The sequence below is a fragment of the Paroedura picta genome, chromosome 6, assembly GCF_049243985.1.
Source record: "Paroedura picta isolate Pp20150507F chromosome 6, Ppicta_v3.0, whole genome shotgun sequence".
Classification (NCBI taxonomy): domain Eukaryota; kingdom Metazoa; phylum Chordata; class Lepidosauria; order Squamata; family Gekkonidae; genus Paroedura; species Paroedura picta.
In genome coordinates, this window is record NC_135374.1 from 94,866,336 (window position 1) to 94,888,583 (window position 22,248).

Genomic DNA, 22,248 nt, shown 5'->3' on the forward strand with positions numbered 1-22,248 from the left:
ACTTATTCTCAGTAGAGTGCTAGACATCCAACATGGATCAATCCTTGAATAAGAGACATGTAGTTGTGGGTATGCCGCCATTTCTGAGGGTTTAGCTCTCTCCAAACATCTACCATTGCCAGTTGCTGAAGGTTGAAAAGTATGGCTTTTGGTAGCTTAACTCCTTGTTTTTTATGTGATTTATCCCAATCTGAGTTGGGAATTGCATTAAAGTCTCCCATCATGACTGACTCTACATCAGTTATTTCCAAAAGTTTTTGAAAAAGATTGTTATAGAACTTGTCCTTTGTATTGTTCGGTGCCTAAATATTTGTCAAAATTAAGTTCTTTCCATCTGGTAGCTGAATCTTAAGCATCATAAACCGATCTTCTGGATCTGAAATCAGAACATCAGTTTTGAGACTTGGATTAACTAAGTATACTGCTACTTCTCTTTTTTTTTCCTGTGGCCAATGCAACAAAAACTTTCCCCAGCCTTTTCATATCGTATTGTTTAATGTGAGCTTCTTGTAGCATTTTTGATCTCTTAACATTTACCAAGAAAATCTTTAATTTTCTGTGGTTTTATCCTAATCCTGATGGACCCAGTTGCAAAGGTTGAAATGGAGGTTGTTTTGGTGGTTGTGCTGATGTCTCCTGTGAGACATGGTCTGCTAGGTCCTGTGCTTGTTGAAGTGTTTTAATAATTTGTCTTCCTTCAAGTAATAAGACTTCTAAAGCAAAAGGTATCTTCCAAAAATATCTGATCTTTTTGTGTATAAGCATTGGGCATAAAAAGTGAAATTGAGCTCTTTTGAATAGAGTATCACTTGGAAGATCTTGAAATATCTTCTTGTCCTTTAATGTTGAGTGGTACAGAATGTTTTTTTTCCAGTACAGAATCTCTCACCAGCTTGCTGTCAAAGCTTATCAATACATCTCTTGTTTTTTTCTTACAGACTGCAGCTTTGGAAAAGATTCTATATGCCTTCTCAATCTGGATGTCGATCTGACAGGTACTCTTCTAACATGGCTGTTACCTCCTGGCATAAATCTTGTTTGCCAAAGTCTTCAGACACTCCCGTAATTCTTAAATTCCTTTTCTTAGTTTGAATTTCCAAGACCTCAATTTTTTCTTCTGAAGTTGTTTTTCAATCCTTTAGGTCTGTCATGTTATGTTCCGATTGTTGAACTTTAATGTGGTCTTCGTCTATTCATTTAATAATAGACTCCACCAATTTCTTTAGATCATCATTTCTATTTCAGAGCTCATTTTTGGAGTCTCTTTCTTCTTTTCTAATTCCATCAATTTCTTTGCTCAAACCTTCAATATGCTCTCATTTCTTTATTATTTTTGTCTAGTCCATGCATAATTTCCATGGTATCAACACTATCATCCTTTTCTTCTGTACCATCATCTCCAAGTTTCTTCCTTGTAGCTCTTTTTGCATATACCACATCCTTTTTTTCCTCCACTGAGACAATAATTCTGTAAAACTTTTCTTCTTTGGAAATTTTTTGAAGTGTCTTAATTTAACTGACATGAACTTGTTCCCTTCAACAGCCTCAGAAATTCATATAATATCAAAAAATCATGTTGATAAAATTGATTAATCCACAAATTTCATATATGAGTCTTTGCTTAATATTACAATGTTTTAAAAAGTCATATAATATTGATAATCACAGATATAGCATATTTCATTTAACTTTCATAAACCAGTTCTATAATTCATCAAAAATACCAATTAATTGTGTTAGGAATAAAGGTAAAGGTATCCCCTGTGCAAGCACCAGGTCATGTCTGACCCTTGGGGTGACGCCTTCTAGCGTTTTCATGACAGACTCAATACGGGGTGGTTTGCCAGTGCCTTCCCCAGTCATTACCGTTTACCCCCCAGCAAGCTGGGTACTCATTTCACCGACCTTGGAAGGATGGAAGGCTGAGTCAACCTTGAGCCGGCTGCTGGGATTGAACTCCCAGCCTCATGGGCAGAGCTTTCAGACAGCATTTCTGCTGCCTTACCACCCTGCGCCACAAGAGGCTAAGAATAAGCATCAGCTATTAATTCAACAGAAAACTAATGCAACAAATAACTTTAGTACAAAGTTAATACTTTCATTGGTAAGGTTAAATCACAGCCATTGTTCTCTCATGGCTGCCTGCAGGTTGGACTAAAGGTTCTTGAGTCTCTCAGTTGCTCCCAGCACTGACCTGGAACCAGCTTAGGAGTGCTGTGTTATATTGTAATCCACCATATAAAAAAGGAAATCCAAAAAGGAAAAAAGAGCGGACAGTGGAAAAATAAAAATGAAGAACACAGATCTTCAGTTAGCCCCAGCCTGTTTAAGTTCAACATTCAGTATAATTTAAAATCCAAGGCAGCTGGTGTGCTGGTAAAAAAAAGCAGGGAAAGAGAAGAGCAGAAAGAAGAAATCTAGTTGTGACTGCAAGTAGATCCCAACTCGTACTTCCTGGTTTTCTGCCCTTCGGGTGAAATCAGGTCTATACTCTGGCACTTCCAGTCACATGTTCCTAGAGAGCATAGACTGGTTCCTTATTGTCTAGGAATAGTCCCACCTAGTTTATGTTAGGGGGACTTCCTCTTAAAACTCATGTTGCTATTAGCTTAAAGCTTTGTGATACCTTAGACTGGGGTATCAGTCTGGAGATCTTTGATAAGGTAAACAACCCTTAAATTTCCTCTGTGTTTCTTAAGCTGGTGCGTCCTCCCCCGTGCTTCGTTCGCCCATCCTCCCATCCAGCACCCAGAGTCACTCCTGATTGGGTGATTTTCAAATGCAAGGGGAAGATCAGGAGGAGGGGGACAAAGAGATTGAAATTTACATTTCTACCGGCTCAATTCCAGTCTCATTTCTGGCAAAGCATCCTGTTCTCATCTCCAATCTCTTTTTGTGGCAGGATTGTTCCAGGGATAGTTAAAAAGAAAAAAAATGGAGCACAAAGGAAAGAAAGAGTCAGGAAAATGGCTGTTGGCAGCTTCTGTGCACAGGGAGCTTGAGATGCAGAGGTTGGAGCCTCCATGGATTGGTTTTAGGCCTCCAGTGTCTCCAGAGAGACTGCCAGAGGTGAAAGTGGAGGAGATTAGCATATCTCCCACACTTCTGCTGGTCGCAGCCACGATTAATTAATTAATTTGTTTGTTTGTTTGTTTATTTATATACCGCCCTCCCCGAGGGCTCAGGGTGGTTTACAGAAAACAGGAAAAGATACAATTAACATATGGTAACAGGTAACAGTAACAACATTATAATGATAATAACTTAACAAGATCATAACAATAACATTATAAAATAGAAATTGCGAGAGCCTCAGCTCAACTCTTACTGGACCCAGTGGGTAAAACCGATTAGTGTTGGTCGTGGGGGGGGGGAGCTTGGGGGCCAACTGGAAGCGGTGGTTTAGTCTACCTCAATCAAATACCTGGCAGAGAAGCTCCCTTTTGCAGGCCCTGTGGAACTGTTTAGGTTCTGTCAGGGCCCTGATCTCCTCTGGGAGCTCGTTCCACCAGGTGGGGGCCAGAATGGAGAAAGCTCTGGCCCTGGTTGAGGTCAAACGGACTTCCTTGGGGCCAGGGACCACCAGGAGGTTAGATGTAGTAGAGCGCAAGACTCTTTGAGGAGTGTAGGTGGAGAGGCGGTCCCTCAGGTATACTGGACCCAGACCGCGTATGGCCTTCAAGATGATAACCAATACCTTAAGTCTGATCCGGAATTCAACCGGGAGCCAGCGCAGCTGCTGGAGGATGGGCCGGATGTGGGACCTTCGAGGTGTTGCTGTGAGGACCCTGGCAGCCGCATTCTGGACCAGTTGCAGTTTCCGGATCAAGGATAAGGGGAGGCCAGCGTAGAGCGAGTTACAGAAGTCCAGCCTAGAGGTGACCATCGCGTGGATCACTGTGGCAAGGTGTTCCGGGGCCAAGTAGGGCGCTAGTAGTTTGGCTTGGCGAAGGTGGTAAAATGCCAGCCATGCTACCGTCGTGATCTGAGCCTCCATTAAGAGGGAGGCATCAAGTATCACTTCCAGGTTCCTGGCGGAGTGGGCCATTTTTAGCGGCACTCCATCCAGATTGGGTAGGCACGCTTCCTCATTTGGACCTTTCCTGCCCAGTCACAGGACCTCTGTCTCTGAAGGGTTGAGCTTCAGACGACTCCACTTGAGCCATGATCAACCACCTCCTGGCACAGGAGCTTGCCAAAGACAAACTGGTTATGGTGCCATCTTCCCTGTCACCCGCACTTCACTATTAAATTGATCAGGAATTGCATCTCTGTGCTGACCACCAATATCTGCACCTATGCAAAAAGCAGGAAATGTACTCTCCAGCCAGGGTCCATGTTTTCCAGAAGAAGCCTAGATTCCTCAGGAGACATCATCGTCAGCCCTCAGAGTACTCAGCCACTGGCTCTTTTTTCCTCTTAATAGAAAAAAGATGCTTATTTGCAAGTCAATGGTGCACCTACAAGTGTGACTAATCTTTTCCCTTGCCACCTCACCCTTTGAACTTCATTAGATAATTAATATACCTACCACACCTAAATGCATTTCCCATCCTCTAATCCCTGGGTCGTCAAGACACTATTTGCATTTTTGCCTTAATTTAGTAACTAAATCTTTGTCTTTTGCCTGGGAAACTCATCTAGGATCCACCCAGGGCAGTCATAAGAATTACCACTCTCATGGGAAACCTCTTTTACCTTGCTTCATGTTTTGGTCACACTGAACAAGAACATCACCTGCCTCTTAGATTTCTTTTATATATATATGCAATCTCATCAAGCCTGGTGTTCAAGGGGCACACCTTAGCCTCAGGATACAAATCTGGCTACATGAGGCACCTGCCAGAGTCCCTCTGTGTATGGATTTTCTGGGATTCTTCTCACAACTTCACTAGGTATGGACCTCCTTTTCCGGCAAGTGTGTGGATATACTGCATACACCCTTCAAGTGTGTGGATATACTGCATATACATGTATGCAGTATATCCCTCTGGATATACTGCATACATCCAAGCACTGACTGTTTTTGCTGTTTCTTTCTGGACTTCTACCCATTGCAAAGCTAGATATACTCTTACTTTCCCCCCAATTTTACCAGCTCACTTCTGGTTTTCCCTCGAGTGTATGCTTAGTTTAAACCCTGTGCAGGTGTGTTAGCTTTGTTTTTTTTAATTTGTTTTCCAATAAAATTATTTTTCATTTTATTTCAAACTGATCTATGTGTGAGTTGTCTATGAGAAGGACCCTGGTATACCCAGGTAGAAGATCCCAATGTTACCCCATTTCACTTCTTCTCCTAGAATTTGCTAGTTCCCTGGTCTAAATTCATTCCATTTTGGGTAACATTGGTCTTCCTCTTTTCCCACTAGTGTTATCTTTTCTATCATCACTACTCCCAGCTGTACATTCCCTGAACACCATCTATGCCACTTCCTGTTTCAGCTTATATTGTCTATGCATTTCATTAAATATCATGGTCCCTTAGTGGTCCCTTAGCCAGTTTGGTTCTTTGTCTCCCCTTTAGCATATGAATTTGTTACATTTGCCGGAACATTTAATAGCTTGTTTTTAAGGCTGGTACCTTAAGCTCACTTACTGTGTTGCCCTCCCAGGCTGCACACCAGGACCGAATAATTACTTTCTCAGCTGGCCAGGGAGCTGAGACCAAGTCATTAACTATGTATAAACAGAGCCACAGTAGTTGGCTCCCAAAGATACAACTGCACAGCAATTAATGTGTAACAATGTCCTGATTAGCCATGACAAAAAATTAAGTATTTTTTCTTTTTTTCCTCAAACAACCTTATTAATTAATACAAAATACAGTTGTTTCTGCTCAACAACCAAATTAGCTGGAAAATACGCAAAATGTAACTATTCATTAAAAAGCCACTGGTTCTAGCGATTTTTTGGCCACAGCCTTCTTCAGACATTCATTTACAGAAATCAAGCAGGTTGGAGCTTAATAAGGTGATGAAATTTGACTACTAGTGCATCCTGCTGCTTCTCTCTATGACCAGGACAAGCAGAGAAGCAACAGAACCCTATAGTAGAAGGATTTGGTTCCCTTATTAAGTTTTGGAGCCAGTCAGGAGCCTTGACAGCATTATGGAGCTCTGACCTGCTTGATTTCTGTAAGTGAATGACTGAAGAAGACTGGCTGGAAAAATTGCTAGAACTGGTGGCTTTTTTTGAATTGTTAAATTTCTAGCCAATTTCATTTTTGGGCAGAAACCATTGTATTTTGTACTGATTAATAAGGTTGTTTGAGAAAAAGGGGGGGGGAACTCTTAATTTTTGTCATGGCTAATCAGTACTTGCTTACATAGTAATTTCTATGCTGTTGTGTCTTCGAGATCAAGTCATTATGCAGAATAAATGTCCAAGTGCCAGGCCCACAGTCCAAGGAGTGCAGTCCATAAGGGGAGGTAGAGCACTAGCTGGGTGGGATAGAGCGGAGGTTACCAGGCTTTGATCCGACCTGGAGTCTTAAGTTGTACTACGGTCAGGAACTGGAGAGAAGTCCAAATTCAAGCTAAGGTTAGGAATCGGAGAAAAGTTCAAAGCTGAGCCAAGGTCAGGAATGAAAAAAACAGACCGACAGAGCTTTGCCAGACAGTGCAGGAATTGGACATCCAGTCAGGGAACACATGAATTGTACCCCCATAGAAGCTTGGCTAAGGCTTCTCCTTAAGTACCATCCAGAAGACTCTTAATATTAGGTCCAAAGTACTTGTAGCTGAGTTGAATCTCTGGCAGAGGAAAGTCCTTTATCTGCACTATATTCTGGCAGTGAGCTGACACTTGACTGATACCCAACTGGCTTGCCTTTTCTCCCTCTGGCACTCCAGTGAGCCATGTGGGCTGGACACCGTTGGTGGTGGGGGCCCCTGTGCAGCTGGCATGAAGGGCTGAGTTGGCTCTTGACTGGGACTGGCCACTTCATTTTCTGCCATGTCTGGCCAGTCCTGTATCTCGGCTTGATCATTGGTGGTTGAGTCCGATCTGCTTCCTGCAGCCTAGATGCAGAAGTACCAGGCCTGGAGCCTTTCTCTGATAGTGGCACGGGTCTTGAACGTAGTACAGAAGTGATGCCATAGATTCCACTCTCCAGGATTGCTATTTCCTTGAAGGGAACTTATCTTTGTAGTCTTGAGAGAAATTGTAATTCCAGGAGAACTCCAGGCCGCTCCTGCAGGTTGGCATGGCATCTCGGCTTGCTGGACCTCCTACTTTTGCAGAAAACCTCCTGCCAGTAAGCCCTACTGCCTACTACCAAGTGGCAGCAGGAGAAAAATAAAATAGTGGCATCACTTATACCCCCCCCCCCATTTCCCAACCCTTCTGATGGTTGCCACTGGCAACCCTAAAATTGGAATGCCTAGTGGGAAGTCACAGTAGGAGAGCAAGTGTGCTTTTGTGCCCTCAGTGCTTTCACCCTCATCTCCAGATTGAGGGGCTGTGACCCATGTCTTGATCATGAACACCAGTTCCCCGCTCTTGCCAATTGATTATATGAGGAATGTAAGTGCTAAGTGGAAAACAAACATTAGATTTTGGTGGGAATTGTTTGCAGTGTGTGCTTTACTGCAGTTTCATGGAGATTGATGAACTGACTGCTAATTTGCTGTGGCCCAGTGGTAGAGCATGTGCTTGGCATGCAGAAGTCCCAGAATCAATCCCTGGTATTTCCAGTTAAAAGATCTGGCAGTAGGTTGTGTGAAAGACCTTTTTCTGATGCCCTGGAGAGCCACTGCCAATCTGAGCAGATGATATTGATTCTGATACACCAAGGATCTGAGTTGGTATAAGGCAGTCTTCTGCGTTCATGCCCTCACTCAATATGGGTATCATGTAAGATCTCAAGACAGCTTTTCAGGACAGGCTACCCCCATCAGGGCAAACAGAGCACTGCTCCAGTCCCTGCTTTCTGATCCCTGGTCCAGGGTTTAGGAGCCTCTAAGCCAGCCTTTCTCAACCTTCTTACACTTGAGAACCCCCTGAAAACTTCTTCAGGCTTCGAGAAATCCCTGAAGTGATGTGATCATGCAGAATATGGTTGGGAAGCATAGCTTTGAACACGCCCACTGGAGATCCTCCCCTCTCCACCCCTCCAGGCCCATCATTGGCCATTTTGGAGGGGGTGGGCGAGTCACCATATATGGTCATTTTACATGATAGATGTTGAACAAGTATTTCAAATATATATAAAAATTAATTATTCCTACTAATTCGGGAAACCGTTCCAGGGCTGAGAAAACCTGCTGTAAACTTTTTCCTTCCTCAGTCTACTTTTTGTCCTTGTGCAACTGTGCAGGGAAGTCTCTCCCTAGCTAGACTCACAGACAACGTTTTTATTTTCTTAAAGGGACCTGTGATGGCACTTCAAAAGAAGAAGCCATCTTTGCCCATGTGGCCACAATAGTGAAGGGGACGTTCTGAGGGACAGCTAAAAAAAAATTGATAGGCCTGGTCAATGGCTCCTCTTAACCAGTCAGAGACTCAGGACAACATAAGCCTTTCAGGTGTCTCTGACCCTCTGCAATTATTAAGACATGGTGCACAATATTCATTCAGTTTTAACTGGAGGCCGCACTGGCTTTCATGAAAACCGGGGCCTTTTCCACTGCTACGAACACTACCATGCAGGAGATTTCATTTTGGGTCTCCCTTTTGCTGCCTACTTTGGGTCTGAGTTTTCTCCAAAGATAAAATAAAAAAATTGCACACAGGCAAGTTTTAAGAAATGATCCTGCAGTGATGTTTGCATGCCCTTCTGGGATAGTTTTGAGCACATATTCAAGGGAAGATTCATAGTAGGAAGTCGTGCTATTAACCTTTTCACATGAAAATACTGTTCTTGGAGCAAAGTATTGGACTGCTGCTGTCCTCAAGAAACAGTGATGCAAACAGATTTCCAGCCGGTACGAGGAGAAAGTTCCATTCGTAGGTCTGGGAGATGGGCACATCTCTTGTTCATGAAGACAAAATTGCACTAATGAACTTTCCAGTAGCTTGGAGTCTCGCAACAACATATTACTAACTCTATTGCTCTTTAGTGGGTTAATCACGATATGTTACAAGAATGTGTGGCGCACAGACAGAGCGCTGCTGATCATGTTATTTCCTCAGAGGAAGAATATGTTCTTAATGTAACTCAGTACATTTTAAGAAATAGTTGTGTGATACTATTGCTATGCAAAGGTTCTCCAAAGTAGCCCAGGTGTCTAGTTATTTGCCCAGGAAAATAACCATGATCTCTATTTGTGTCTTTTTCTTTCTTTTTTTTATGTAAAGACAGATAATTTTGAAGTTTTTTTTTTTTTTTAGTATTCCGTCCATTCAGTTATTCTTCTTTTCTCTTATTGAGGCCCTATTTTGGAATCTCCGGCCACTCCCTCAATCAATCATTTCATCTTCCTGTGAGAACACAGACATTTTTGTCATTATGCTAAAAATAGGCTCCTTCTGAGACTGTGGAAAACCAGTCTGCCTTGATTTTTTTTTTAAATGCACTGTTTTACTTGTCGAAGCAATAACAGGATATGTTCGCCATTCTTTAATGCCGTGATCTGGTCTCTTCTTCTTTGCCGATTAAAATTGGCTCACTCCCTCAAGCCTTGTCATTTATTCACTTAGGAAAAAAATTGTAAGCAGAAGAAGACCCACACTAAATCTCCTCAATTTATTTCTTTATTTATACATCTGCCAACTCAGTCTTGAACGTGTTTATTCTCACATAGTTCAGGGGTTCTCAGTGTTTTTCTGACTGAAAACAAGCTTCAATAATTGAAATTGGATTAATTCCCTAGTAAGTATGCTTAGGGCTAAGCACATATCTACACAACAGACTTGACAGTTTAATAGATGTCTGTGGGCCGGCACAGGACCTAACTATGTGTTTCAAATCCTTGGGACATGCAGGGGGTTTTTCACTATGAGTGCCAATCACATGTGCCTTCCCTGCCCCACTGGTTTCCAAGTCGGCTAATAGGGACAACCCCATGTCCTGAGAGAGACATTTAAATCTTCTCAACCACGGGGTTCTTTTGGGTTAATTAAACGACATGCAGGAGAATCATAAGTGCCCTTACTGTGCATGGTATGTTCTGAATCTAAAAAAGTCCCCAACATGTAGTTAGGCCAGGACTAAAGGGTCACACCTGTAATTAGGCTAACTCAGGCAGAGGCCTGGGGTGAATTGGGGTGATGGTGGTTCCAACAACATTATCTCTTCTGCCGTACCCCACTTGCCCCCCATCTCTGCTTCTCCATCTTGTCACCTGTGCTCCTAGCAGGCACCATAATGCTTGATTTGCCTTCAAAATCCTTTCCTTTAAGTCTTCTTTAAACAGTTTTGTGTGAAACAAATCATACATCATAGTGCTTCCTGAACTCTTGTAAGATTCCCTCCTCTTATGAAAGGTTGTTTACTGTTTTTGTTTGCCACTTATTGTGCTCATCAAAAATGGTGGCTGAACTCAAGCAAGTGGAAGATGTTCAAGACACACAAGTGTGTGTTCAACTTGCTGCCCTGTGTTTAAAGAGGCTGTGGTGGGAGGAAAAGGGGATTAGTGGCTGCAGACCGATGTGGTTGGAAATATGGATGGATGGAGTCAGGAGTTCCATGGCCTAGGTGGTGGTAGCCTCAGGTAACACCGCTTGTTAACCCAGCACTGCCTAAATGACATTGGTTTGGTCTAAATCAAATTTATTTAATATAGCACTGTGGCCAGATAAAACAAATAGCAGCGAACACTGCAAAGCAGAAATTACATAAACTGGGAAGAGATACAAAATTTTAAAATATTTAAAATTGCATGGTTAACAAGTACATTATTTTAAAAATTGCATAGTAAAATTGCTCTAAAACACCTTTGATTAAGCTTTAGTTGTCTTTCCCACATGCTAAGCACATGAGCACAAAATATGGCAACCTGCTTAATAATATGGACATTACTATTCCACAGGAGAAATCTAACTCTTCCTTTGATTGAGCTATTGGAATAATCCCTGAGTAATGGGAAGATGAATTTATTTCTTGCGGAGTTGAAAGTAGGGCACCTTAAGAGGACATGTTTGATGATTTTTTTATCATGGAAGGGGCCATACAGGCCATCTAGTCCAACCTCCTGCTCAACGCAGGATCAGCCCTAAGCATCCTAAAGCATCCAAGAAAAGTGTGTATCCAACCTTTGCTTGAAGACTGCCAGTGAGGGGGAGCTCATCACCTCCTTAGGCAGCCTATTCCATTGCTGAACTGATTGACTCTATCTCCCCAGAATTACAGGGGCAGAGTCTTTCGGTTACTTGGATTTTCTTGAAGCGGCCCACCAGCACGGCAGAAGGTAACGCAGAGCATCATGCTAGTGTGTGAATGCTCTCCTATAGTATTTTGTTTCCAAACGGAAGAGATAGCCTGCAGAAGTTTGAATATATCTGGAACATGATGGTGTGCCGTACCTAGGGGAGCGAGAAAGATCAGATTGACGCTCTGAGTCCTCAATCCTTTGTTTCACTACAATTTTGCCTGATCATATCCTACTCCAAGTAGTGAAAGTGAGGAAAAACCTAATCTTATAATTTCCCTCTCAGTGGCCAAAAACCACCGTTTGGTTTGGTCCATCCTATCTAAAGCGGGGGGGGGGGGTATTTTGTGTGTGTAAGCACAATAAGAAGTGCCAAAGGAACATGAGGGTGAGGGTACTGGACCTCTTCCCTCCTACCCATATTCTTTTTCTTCCAGAGGGCTCACAACAGAGTCCTACAGCAGAAGGAGGACATCAAGGGATGGATTAATTTGGGCATTTGTTCGACATCTTCTACCATTTATCCCTTGGACTTTTTAAAATTTAAGACTACCCAGTGTTTTAGATACAACTGTTCATTTGAAGACAAGATTCTGTCTCTGTTACTTGTAGTCTGGGCCCAAGTTTCATGGCAAAGGGCCCTGGGACCTGTAGTGCAAGAGCTGAGAATCTTTAATTACAAATCCTTAAACCTTCTTTCTTGCACTGCAGTTTCCCCGGGGGAATGGCTGTAACAGTTTAAGCCTGTAGCATCTATATTTCTTCAGAAGCACTGTTTTCTATAACATATCAAGACTGCAAATCCATAACGCTTAGAAGTAGGAGTGTCATAGAAATTGTTTTATTCACTTGTTTTAGTTATTTTATTGTTCCCACTTGTTTTTGTCCTTTGCTATGGTTCTGAAGTTCTGATTGCCACCATAGCCCATCACGTCCACTGACATTCTCAGAGGCAGATTTTAAATCATTTATTTATGCTTACATATATTCTAATGATGCAATTATTTATTGTATGTTTTAATATGCTGTGAATCACCCCACCAAACCTATTTGGGAAAGATTACTATTATCATTATCATTCATTTCCATAGACCTGTAGGGGTGTCAGCCTCCAATCTTCCACTATTACAATTGCTCTCCAGACCACAGAGATCAGTTCCCCCGGAGAAAATGGCAGCCTTGGAGGGTGGGCTCTATGGCATTGTACCCTGTTGAGATCAGTCCCCTCTTCGAACCCTGCCCTCTCCAGGCTCCATCCCCAACATTTCCAGGTATTTCCATATAGAGAGTTGGCAACCTTAGAGTGGAATTAGAAACATGGTTCATATTGTCCGAATTGGGGTGAAATACTCAGGTATTGCACCCCCCACTCTTGAGATCCTCCTAAGGATGCCCAGGGGATATCCTGGCAACCAGTTAGTTGCCTGCTGTTGCCTGAATTACCAGTGTGAGGAGATGAGGAGGGGGAAACGGAGGTGCGTGCTGGCATAATGCTAATAGCTCAGTGTTGGAATTGCAATCAGCAAGTAATGTGGTGAAGTCAGCATGGAAGGAATTCTCTCAAGCTGATTAAGCAGCTGAGCAGTACCTGTGTGCTCACAAGCGCATCAAGTGGTCACAGGTGAGGTTAATATGGAAAAACCCCGAGCACATGTCTTGGGAATTCATTTGTTTAAGGTGGGCTCCTGCCTACTTCCTCTTTTTTCAGGAAGAGAAAGATCTGATCAGTATGTTCTTTGCTGAAGCAAGGAGCAGCAGCCATTAAGGCTCCCAGCTCTCTCCATCTGCTGATGTGTGAGATGTTGTCTGCTTGCAGCCTAGCCACAAGAGGCTTGCAATGTAACTCCTCTTTAAGCTTTTGTATTCTGCTTCATTAAGGAGACTGAAACAGGTGAATATGATATATTTCTGTAAATAATTTTCCAGTAAAGATTTATTCTCTCTTTTAAACCCCAAAGCTCTGTGAGTCTGGATCTGAGCCTCATCCACAAAGGTAACTGATAACTGCATACTTTAAAAATGCTCTGTTACTCTGCAGCACTAATTTTCTAGAGAGATCTAGGATTGAGTCTGGTCCAAAAGTCTCAACATGGAACAAGCTACACAGTGAGAACCTGTAAATGTATGGTACTAGCAAGAGGAGAATGTTGTTGTTAGGTGTGAAGTCGTGTCCGACCCATTGCGACCCCATGGACAATGATCCTCCAGGCCTTCCTGTCCTCTACCATTCCCCGAAGTCCATTTAAGTTTGCACCGACTGCTTCAGTGACTCCATCCAGCCACCTCATTCTCTGTCGTCCCCTTCTTCTTTTGCCCTCAATCGCTCCCAGCATTAGGCTCTTCTCCAGGGAGTCCTTCCTTCTCATGAGGTGGCCAAAGTGAGTTTCATCTTCAGGATCTGGCCTTCCAAGGAGCAGTCAGGACTGATCTCCTCTAGGACTGACCAGTTTGTTCACCGGAGGAAAATATTTTTACCTAAAGGATGGTATTTTGCTAAAAATCTGAAGTCATGAGACACTTTGTGATTTGCAACCATTATGCCAGTCTGTCAGTCCTCAAAGGCCCCCAGGGGCTGTTGGCTCTGGTCTGGCAAAACTAGATCCTTCTTCTCCATTGTCAGGCAGAAATGCCTCCATTTCAGAGGCAAGGTAAATTTAGCACAGTGGAGCTCTTGCAGAGTCTTGTATCGGGCAAGCCAAAAACTCTATGTCTGAGTGCACTGCAAACAATCACTGTAAAACACGCATGCAGAATGAGGACTGTACAATGAATGGCACTAAAGGGAAAGAAAAAGAGAAAGGGCTTAAATACTAAAATAGCAATACATGCTACTGGAAATCACATTTTTTCTCACACAGCTTGGTATAGCAGTAAGTTATTGCTAATAGTGCAACATGCTACCATGTGAGAACCTGTAAATGCCTTAGCAAGGGGAGTATTTTATCAGTAAAGGAAAATCACACTGCATTGCTAGCTTATATAGAACCCAGTGCCTTTCCTTAAGCTACTGATCTAATGATTGTCAGAATGTTCTCCGCAGGTGACATCAGCTCAGTTTACTTTTCTGGGGACATGTGCTAATTTTCTGGTTCTGGACATGTACATTATCTACTGATTCATTGTCTCCACCCATAGCTGTCTTGTATAGCTGTGCAAAGCAGATCTCGTAGGCACCAGAAATTACAATGAATATTCTGTGAGATTACACGACCGTTGTTATTTTTAGTATTCAGAGCCACTTCTGAATACTAGGATGGCAACAAGAAAACCTGACTTCCCTGTTTAGATACTTAATGAGTTAATGACTAAGTCCACATCCCTACCCAGCAATGTTCAGATATAACACTCAGAGTAGAAACAAAATAGCAGTGACTGGCCATTTAGCATAAGGAATCAGGGCATGACCTATTTTAGAAAGACTGGATCCAGAGAATGCTTGTGCAGAGAAAACCTTTTGTTTGTTTAGCTCAGGTAATCTACACTTGAGAAATAAGATCTTTTATATCCATTTTCAAAGCTTGCACATTATTAAAGCTAAAATTGGTCCAATAAAAACATCATCCTCTTTATACTACTTTTCTCATTTTTGCATGTAGGCGCTTTTTAATAATTCCAAGCAAAATGCTTCAAAATGTTACTTAATCGAATCAATAAAATTGGTTTCCCTGCTGATGCTGACTTTACAATCTTCCATTAAATTGATCAATGCATTTACATCAGATTGTTGTTCTTGCATTATTGAAAAGTTAATCATGCATGCGCCTCCTTCCAAAACCAAATTAAATGGAAAAGGGGGAAAATAAACAAGTGGTTCTTTTTTTTGTAACTCCTGAGTATTTGGTAACAAGGTATAGTGAGATTTATACCTTCCATATGCAAACCTCCACAAAAATCAGAAGAAAATAAATAGGACACTCAAGCCTTGCCAGTATAAAATGAAAAACAAATCTCACAGATGCAGAATAAAAGTACTTTATCCCAATGTCTAGATTCCAATATGTGTCAAACTATTAGTTCATTCCCATTGATTGAAAAAGGAGAGGATAGCTGATACATGCTTTTGGAAGCATATCAACAAAGTTATGTATTTTAATTGCTTTTTAATGCTTGTGTTTGAATGGGTTTGTTTTATTAGTTGTAAACTTGCCTCCAGCAGGTCTCTGAAGAGTAGCATCTCCATTTTGTTAATAAATAAACCACATTCCTTAGAGGCAGATACCTGGTAGGATCCAGGCTTTCAAGTAAAGTGTTGGTCTCTTTTTAGCCATTTGTTTTTTGCCTCCTGTTTTGTGGTGGTACCCCAGTGGTTTTTGTCAGAACGAACTTCAGCCATCCCTGCCTAATTCACACTTTGTGATTATTTATGTTTGTTGATCTAAAGCAGGCAGCTTGTGGACCAGAAACCAAGGATGCTTAATTAATTAATTAATTGATTGATTGATTGATTGATTGATTAATTAAATCATCTGCCATGTATGGGATTCCTAGGAGACCCATCCTTATTTTTGCCATTCCAGGTATAAAAAAAAGGAGGTTTATGAAATGGCTGAACTTAGTTAGCAGTGATGAACTTAGTTACTTAGGTTGGATCCCAATGATAATGTTTACATATGAAAGGGGTAATTTGATTCCCTTAATCTGACTAAAAATTCCCAATTTGCCTCTTATGTTGTTCCTAAAGGTCTGCTGCGGGCCTGTAGCTGAAAAAAAAATTTGCAGGGAGAGGGGGATAAGTACATGAGTACCATCGGTCTTTCTGTTTTTCTGCTTCAGCTCTGATAACTGCTAATTTTGTTCTAGTTGGTTGAATAGAGAATTTACATTTGGGAGATTTATGACGGGATTCACACCTTTTTACCTCAACTTCTTCTACTTTTACTGAGAGAATTTACACTTGAAGACATGTGATAGATCTCAGATTGGAGGGGTGTGACAAATGATTGATGGGGCTTGGCCCCTTTTTGCACCATTGTGGCTACGGACCTGGTTTGCTGTCTCCTAGGTGGAGTATTCGGGAAGGGCAATGGGTTGCAGTGGAGGAAGGGAGACAGGGAACTTCCATTGGGAATTATCATCAAGATCCAACCTAAGTTGTGCAGACCTGCTTAGAGCCCAACCTGAGCCAACTGGGAAGGGTGGGCTATAAAAATAAAGTTGTTTTGATGATGATAATGACAATGATGAATCTAGATTTGGCTCGTGCTTCTATTGCCCATTGTATCTCACTGATAAAAATGGTGAAAGGAAATGGGGTCGTGAGGTAGCTCCAGTGAATACGTTGTATCTTATGAATTCCAGCTTCTGTATGGATCATACTGTCATAGAATCTTGCACAGGCTACATTACAATTCACAAAATGTGCTGGCCTAAGAAAGAGAACCACTGTCATTAGATCCCAACCAACAAGTGATCTACAACGAGGAGATTTCTTGCATTTTACCAGCAACCAGATATTGTGGGCTGAGCATTTGGAAGAATGTGTTCTCTCTAGACAATGAATGAGAAACAGAACTGCACATTTATTGCAGAGTGAAATGGTTGGCTGGAGAGACCTCAGCAGCAGCAGTCAGGCTGTAGGGCTCCATTCAGTCCTATAATGAGCTGTGGCAGAAGGCATATAGGCTAAAGCTAAGAAGTACAACACTGTCAGGCTGCCAGATGAGAGTTTGGGCTGGCTGCCAGTTAGAATGCATTCTAGCTGCCGGTTGGGATCACGTTCTCTGCTGGACCATGTGTCACATGCCCTGGTAGTACAAGTGCACCTGAAGGGCCTTCCTATACATATGCAGTCCTTTCCCAGATATGCATAACTTGGCTGTTTTTATGCACAAGCCCCATATAGGATGCTTCTATCACAAGCAGAAGTAAAAGTTCTGCTTCTTAGCATTTGTTTAGCATATAAGGTGCTTTCCAGTTTGTATTACATTCAGAATTCCAGTCGGGGATGTGGTGGGCCTGCTCAGAGGCCTGCAGGGAAGCCAGGGACTTGGCGGGGAGGGGGGCGGCCGGCCGGGGGGGTCCCCCTGCGGAGGGGGGGCGGGGAGTGTGGGGTCCACCACGGCAGGCCCCCCCTTTCAAAGCCCGCTCTTACGAGTGGGCTTTGAAGCCTAGTATTTTAATAATTTTAAAACCTCATTTGTCTGTTGTTTTATTCTGATGTTACCCACCCTGAGTCAACCGAGAAGGACTGGTTATATAAATAAATGTATTATTCTTATTATCATCAATAATGATTTTTTAACCACCATCCTCAACTGACACAAGCATAGTTTAATTCTGGACATGAGCTTTTGTGTGCCAGAATAACACTTGGTTAGTCTTTAAAATGCCACTGGACATAAAAAGAGTTTTCTCCATCCTCGGCCTTTCTCCCTAAGAGCATTGAAGTATTGATATTTTCAGTGCTTTTTTCCTTCTTAATGTGGCTTTTAGTACTTAAACATATTCACTTTAGTTGTTCCATTTTTTAAAAAAAAACAAAAACAAAAACCCATCTGTTTCAATAGGAAACACATCCATAGTTGTACCTTTCATCCTAATTGGGATGAAATTCTTAGGGAAATTTTCAGTCCTCGGAGCCACATTTCTGACAGAACAGATCCTACTTTCTAGGCAGCATGGGCAGAGAGAGGTTCTCAGTAACCCGAGAAAGCAGGTAATGTGTCAGAAAAGGAACAAGTATGTAAACAATAAAATAAATAGTCAATAAGCATAGATGGAACATAGTGCTCTGTTGTACTAAGGAGGTGTAATTGGGTGAAGGGTTCATTGCTTTCCAAACCACCATTCAATTCTTTCTTCCAACTTGGGGGTGCTGAGGGCCTTCAAAGGTATCTTTGTGGACCTACAGGCATCTAGCAGTTCCTTTGTAAAGAAAGGGGTGTGTATGTAGGGGAGAAGGGGCCTACTATTGAACAAGAGTAGAGTGTGCAGTTGAGGTTAACTAAAATCCTGCATCTCCCTGAAGTGTGCTCTGCTTCTTTCAGCATTTTTCTCCCAGCCTGGCCCCTATAGTATAGAGTTGGCTGAATTATTCTCTCTTTCCACCGTCCATTGTGAACTCTAAGCCAGAGATAGCTAGATGCTAGGCTAAGAAGGTTCCAAGTAATAATGTTACTTTTTAAAAAATGCAGCTTATTTATAGTAACTGTATTAGTTAATAATTTTTTTTCAGTTAATGGAATGTGCATCCCTACCTTTGAGTTTTCCTGGGGTTTCTCAAATTGTCCCAAGTGCAGGCACACAGAAGATAAAGGTAATTTCTCAACATCAGAGGATCAGAATACAGCTCCATTGGTCAGAGTCCAGTTAGACATAACTCAGTGTTTCATGTCCAAAGAAGAATCCAAAAGCAGCCTATCTAGTCCAGAGTACAGGTGGCGGGATCAGACAAGTTGTTTCCACACAGCCACTCCCTAGTTTGCTGCTTATTTTGAAGAGCTGTGGGGGGGGTTGTAAATAACCTGCTTTTCACTACCTGAAAGAGTCCCCAAGTGGTTTACAAACACCTTTCCCTTCCTCTCCCCACAACAGACACCCTGTGAGGTAGGTGGAGCTGAGAGAGCTCTAAGAGAACATTGACTATCCCAAGGTCACCCAGCTGGCTGCATGTGGAGGAGTGGGAAATCAAACCGTGTTCTCCAGATTAGAGTCTGCAGCTCTTAACTGCACATCACGCTTGTTCTTGCCAAGCATCTGCCAGCTGCCTCAGCCCAGCTCCTGCAAGCACTCTTCCTCATATTTGATGTGGAGCCAGTGTTATGCTGCCAGTCGAGCACTGTGCCTTCTGTCTTGCAGTTCCCTCCTTGTCTTCCTTCTATGCTGTTCCAGAGACTCCAGTGACAGGGGAAGTGAACTGACCAGCAGATGACTCTCAGTTGCCATCTCAGGGCTGAGGGGCCTTTGCACCAGTACTTGGCTGTGGATTTAAGACTGGCTCCTCAGAGGTTGTCCCTCCTGCAGTGTCTCTGTTACTGGCTGTAGCTCTGGGTCAGTCCTCTTCATTATTGTGCTCTGCTGGAGCTGGCTGGTCTATGACACAAAAGCTGCCCCCCTGGCTGAATAGGCCTTTCTCTTCTTCAGATGCATGTCACTCTGTGATTACGTCGCTGGCTAGCTTATTTGTCTTCATAGGATGCTGCCCACTGCTAGTGAGAGGCATGCACAGAGAACTTGTCCAGGATGTCCACTGCCATTTTTGGAAGTTTCTGTAGGTATCATCTAACTGTGAAAGCCAGCTTGGTATATTGGGTAAGAGATTCCTTCAGGGAGAGAAAAGGAGCATATAAGAACCAACTTCTTCTTCTTCTTCTTCTTCTTCTTCTTCTTCTTCTTCTTCTTCTTCTTCTTCTTCTTCTTCTTCTTCTTCTTCTTCTTCTTCTTCTTCTTCTTCTTCTTCTTCTAACTCCAGAGCACCTCTTGGTTGATAACCTTGTGGCCAATATTTCAGTTTCCTAGAGGGCTAAATTTGTGTTATGATTTGATCATTCATTAGGAAGACTGTGTTAAAATTCTCCATACGCTTTTATCCATTAATGCAGAAGATTATTTTATTGCAGGGCAAAGGGAAAAAAAACCCCACCAACCTTTATTTCCGCTCAAGCATAAATTTTTATGAATCAGGTCCAAAAGGATTAAATAAAATGTACTTATAAAACTGAAGTTCAAAGCGTATTAATAGGAAGAAATCTCTTGTGTGAAACATTTAGGTAATGACTATCATAAAACTGAAATCTTTGGAGTGCAATTATGTGTTCTAAGTGAATTTCCTTTTCACATCTGAATTGGGAGGAGAAATTTTTTTATTATGCCTGATAGTGTATTTATCCCACATAATCGGTTATAATTGCTATTTATCTCTGACGCATTTCTAGGTGATACCTGAAGAACACCTAGAAGGGAATCCACAAGCCAAGAAAGCTGGTGACTTGTTTGCTGCAGTCCAGTGCATATGTGTCTGAAGCTTCTACTTGCCCTGTTATATGGACTTGCTTACCAGTGTGACCAAATTAGATCCCTACGTGCCTGGTGAGTACAAATAATATTGAGTGCTCCACTTATAGGACTCCCAGCATACCAGTTGGTTAGACCAGCCTTTTCCAACTTTTTTTTTTACCATTGAGAACCTTCTGAAACATTCTTCAGACTTTGAGAACTCCCAAAAGTTGTGTGACTCTGCAGAATAGGGTTGGGAAGCATAGCTGTGTAGTTGCCCACCCGAGGCCCCTCCTCACCCCTTCCAGGCCCTTCATTGGCCATTTTTAGGGGGGAAGGGCAGATCAAAATGATATGACATATGGTCATATCACCCAATAAATGTTTGACATTTTATATATATATATATATATAAAATATATATTTAAATATATATATATTTAAATGTTAGACATTTATTGCTCAGTCAGTATATATAAATAATTAACCCCCACTCATTTGGGAAATCCTTCCAGGGCTATCAAGTAAACCTAGGATTTCACAAAACCCTGGTTGAGAAAGTCTTTGTTAGAAGAAGAGTTGGTTCTTATATGCCGCTTTTCTCTACCTGAAGGAGTCTCAAAGCGGCCTTCCCTTTCCTCTCCCCACAACAGACACCCTGTCGGGTGGGTGAGGCTGAGAGAGCCCTGATATTACTGCTTGGTCAGTGCTGTGGCGAGGCCAAGGTCACCCAGCTGGCTGCATGTGGGGGAGCGCAAATTCAAACCCGGCTCGGCAGATTAGAAATCCGCACTCCTAATCAAGCTGGCTCTTGAAAAGGTCCATTCTTACATTACCAAAAGTTTCCTGTCTAGTGGTTCCTGTTGCCTCCATCCTATTACTCCACTAACACACACACAAACACTAACAACACATGGCCCTGTGTTTACCTCCCGTATCAGTGACACCTCAGCCTGGGCTCAGACATTGCTGGTTTGGGAAGTAATTGCTGTGTTCGTTCTTCTCATGTTCCTCTCACTGTTGTTAATGGCACAGATGGAGAGCTGGATGGAGCCATTGGAGGGATTATGGTGGGGAAAAAAACCCTCTGATAAGTGCATGATAAACATTTGCTTTCAACTCATTGGTTTCAATTTATTTTCCAGATAAATAGGGTCACAAAGTTTAAAAGGTGCCGTTTACAGTGGTATGTAAAATGTAACCAAAAACTGCAATACAGTGAAGACTATGTGAGAACGCAGGACACATATGGCCCAGGGGAATTTGCATTGCTGATTAGAAGACAAAGTTCACACAGGGGCCTTTTTAAAAATCTTAGCAAACAAATATGAGTCCTTTGGTATAAGGAACTCCATTCTAAAGAGGATAAGTTAGAGATAGCACTCTAAGTAGATAAACTAGGTTGGATGGAGATGCAGGAAAGTGTGTCCTGTTCTCATGGTTGCAAGATGGGGAGGAGAGAAAGAGGGAAGGTCTCAGCAGGAAGGAAGGAAAGATTCCCCAGAGAGTAGCAATCTATGCATCAAAATGAAAGCACCATAACAGCAGAAAAGAGGAAGGATATACAGTTCCTGAACTTCTATCCCTCCCTCTCTCTCTCCCTCTGACACTGTCTCTATAGTCTTCCTTTGAAGTCTGAGGCTACTAGATAATGTAAAGTCCTTCAGTCTCAAAAGACGCAAATTGTGTGCCATTATTAAAACAGTCAAGAAGTTGGTTTAATTGTTTTTAATTTTTAGAGAACTTACGGCCACATATATAGATGATATCAGCACTGATGAACTTCCAAAGGCAATAATACTGACTAGTAATAGTTATTTCAGGAGCCAGAGTCTTTGGGTACTCTGAGTTTGCTGCCCACTCAATTGACTTTGACAGAAGGATCTGCTGCTTTTATGCCATTGGCAGATTATGTAGGTATATTGTAACCCTAAACACTATTCTCCTTCTTTTGTCCCCAACAACCTTGATTAGTCAACGTTGTCCTGATTGGAAGGTTGAACAA